The following is a 3,903-nucleotide window of genomic DNA, read 5'->3' on the forward strand; positions in this document are numbered from 1 at the left end:
TGTGTGTGTGTGTATACATGTATTGTGTGTGTGCATTTGTTAGAGAAGATGCCCTGCAAGCCAACTGTTGGCCAGAGATTTTATTGACTCAGTTGTAATAAACAATTTTTATTTTAATATAATTTAACTTTTAATGGTTTCGTTTCACTTTATCTGTATACTCATGCGATCAACATAGATAAAGTCCTTGATTATGCTTTAATACAAATGAATCGTAATTCGATGTTGAAACTCATTTGTAAACACTGTATATTCTAAATTCGTTTTTAGTTGATTTAGCAGCCTAAAACATGGATAAAGGTCGCTTGAGCTCGAGACTAGCATCTGTGATGTTGTGTACTGCGTTTCTTGGTAAGGGCATAGAGATGTCCAAGCATGCAGATAGGTAGTCATATGATGATTACACCGAACAACCCTCCCTCGAACTTTCCAAGTGGTTATCATTCATCGAGAGGATAAGTCCGTGGTTATGATTGTACACCATTAGTCCTTACGACCCGGGACAACACTGAGGCTCTATATGATATGGCTGTGCTTTGACTCGTTTACCGGCTCCATGAGCGTCATTAGGTGGCGAGGTTGGGTACAGTTGCGACACATATAGGAGCCAGTGCATTGTAGTCGAGGATTCACCGCTCACCTACGGGTGTGGATATCCTATGTGATCTGATGAAATAATAGTACGTGAAATCTCTTACCAGAGTATGAGATGTACGTTGGAGAAGGAGTTCTCCAATAGTACATGTGGTGCCACTATTTATATGTGTCACATAGTTATCGAATTATTATGCAACCCTCGATGAACCAATGGTTGCAGATTCGATCAGGATATATGAGATGAAGGGGCCGTACTGTACGTTATTCATAATTGACTGGTTCTTACAGGCACTATCAGTGATACCTAGGGAATCATGAGGCGATGCTATACGCTCTTACCATGATTCGATGGGTTTAATCAGAAATATGATTTCTGACATTCTCATGATCAATTGTTGATACATAGAATGAGGAAAATAAGAGTAAGCCCAAATAAAGGATTAAGTCCTGAATCACAAGGAGTTGTGAACCCACGGCTAGCTGTATCCCTGAACCATTGAGGGTTACACAAGCACTGGATCATTTGTTCCTGTTGAGAGAGAATAAATTCAAGGATTTGAATTTATATTATGATATAGTAAATTCAAGGAGTTGAATTTATGATAATTAAATTTTGAGAAAATAAATTCAAGGAGTTGAATTTATAAGATAGTAAATTCAAGAAGTTGAATTTATGAATTTATAAAATTTGGAGAGAATAAATTCAAGAAGTTGAATTTATAGAATTTGATAATTTAATTTATTAAACTCAAAAGTTAGCTTTATTAAATATTAAATTTTGGAGGTGATAAATTCAAGGAGTTGAATTTATAATTTAAATATTAAATTCAAATGTTGAATTTATAATTGATTTAATTTATTAAGTTCAAAAGTTGAGTTTATTAAATATTAAATTACATATATTAGGAGTATGTTTAATGGGCTTGTAAGAGTACAAGTCCAACATATTAAATAATTAAAGTTATTAATGGAATTTGATTAATTAATTAAACTTGTTGGACTAGCTCAATTAATTAATCAAGCCCAATAATGTTAATTATGGAATTTAGGTCAAGACTATTGTTTTTAAGGAAATAAAAGAAAATTGACCTAGTCTCCACCAATATTCCATGCATGATTCACGAGAACAATCTCCCCAATTCCTCCAAAATTTGTTTTGGTCACTCTTCAAGAAAAGTTTTTGAGTCTTCTCTCAATTTTTGATCTCAACGTAAAAAAGTTTTCAAATATTCTAGTGCTATTTGAAAGAGGAACAAATCTTCTGGTCGTAGACTTGATAGAAGGAGTTCTTGAAGAAAGTTCGTAGGGATTCATCAAGAGCTATATCCGCCTATACCGGATTAGTTGGAGCCAAGTGATTTAATTCACCAAAAGTATAAAATTCTAACGCCCTATGAATGTTTGATTCAATAAATCATACGAGTGATCAAATAAATATATTTTGATTGTCAAAATAAAATAAAAATTTTAAACATCCGCTGCGTTTTGGGCACAAGAAAAACGAGATCCAACAATATTAACATTGCGTCATTAGATTTGAATTCTTGTACTGCTTAGATATGCATTAAGTTGGACAGAAAGGGGCATGTGCCATATTTCTTTGAAATGATGACTGATGATAATAACAACGATAGTAATTAATAATAATGCAAGAAAGATCGACTCCTAAAGATTCGAACAAAACGTTGAATCTTTTGCAAATGTGATAAGGTTAGAGTATTAATTTGGGTATTTAATCATTTCAAGTAATCTAATGTTTATATATTTAAACATTAGCCACTTCTCATCGATTTAGATGGAATAAATAAGCAAGAATCTGCTACTTTTTATATCAACCCATTGTGCCATTGAAAAATGATATTGTATTTGTTTGGAATATAATTTAGTCTGCTGTAACTATGGAATATGAATGTGTTTCTTGTTCTTAAATTAAGCCTCAAATCACTTGATTTCCCTAATATAAAACAGATCTTATGCCAAAAACAAAAGCTTTATGATTATTAAATAATAATAGTAATAAGCTAATCTGGGACTTAATCATCGCGTCTACCCCAACATAAAATATACACGTAAATTATAAAAACAATTAAACTTTGTTCAAGTTTGAGGAGTCATTTATGCTTAAAATAATATATAGTTGTTTGCTTAAAAAAATATTAATGGGGTGAAATCCATGTATTTTTTTTTAAGTTATTGTCTACAATTAAAATAAAATCTAATTTGATTTGATAGCTGTTTAGATTAGGATTTAGACTCAACCCAACTTCTTATGTTAATATTGAGATTTGAATCCTAAAAAGTAGATCAAGTGAGAGGATTTTCCTGTTGTCCAAGTCATTATATATAACTCCCAATAAAACTTAGGAAGGTGTATTAAATCTTGGAAATTTAATTAGTTTTATTGACTTTTGTAGGTTTAAAAATCTAGAGGTATTGAACATAGACTTTTATAAGCTCTATAAAAGTTTAGTGGTATCCAAATTAGATTTTTCTAGTATCTTAAAAAGTTTAGTGGTATTCAAACTTGAGTTTTTAAAAAATTTATAAAAATCTATAGGTATCCAATATTTCCGTAGATTTACAATGATTATAATATAATTCTTTATGTACAAACCTTAAAACTCTAGGTACAACTATAGAAACTCAAAAATTTTCTTCTACTCATCCTAGAGATTTTCTAGACTTTTAATCAAATGAAATATCTTTCTCACATATATATCTCTCTTCCTCATTCAAAAACGACGATTTTCTCTCTAAAGACAAGTCAAGGGTTCCTCGAATTTCAGAGGTATGATTGAATTAATTCAATGTTTGTTGATTTTCCGGAATGTAAAGTATCAGTAGACGCAGACCCCAGATATAAAACAATACACGATTTTGTGCATTCATGTGGTGGGAACTTTCAATTTCAAAAAAATTCACAAAAGGCACTATAAACAAGCTATGAAACTAAACTCCATCTTAATACATTTTGCATAATATTCTTGAGATTATCAGTACATGTATAAATTATAACCTAAGAAAATAGTAACAAGATAAAAAAAATTCCCTAGCGAGCACAAGCTAAAAAATCCAGCTCTAAAAATATCATAAAAAACAGGACGGAGCATCCATTGTTATTACTATCTCATTGTTATTTATTATCTTTTGCCTCACCATTTTGTAATATTAAATTTTATTTTTTTAATTAACAAAAAAAGAAGAAAATGTTGAAGAAGTTAGGCATGGTATGAATCTAATTTATTGATAACCTTCTAATAATAATCAATTGAATTGGAAAATATTATTACACTTAAGTAATTATAT

The sequence above is a fragment of the Primulina huaijiensis genome, chromosome 14, assembly GCF_012295235.1.
Source record: "Primulina huaijiensis isolate GDHJ02 chromosome 14, ASM1229523v2, whole genome shotgun sequence".
Lineage (NCBI taxonomy): Eukaryota > Viridiplantae > Streptophyta > Magnoliopsida > Lamiales > Gesneriaceae > Primulina > Primulina huaijiensis.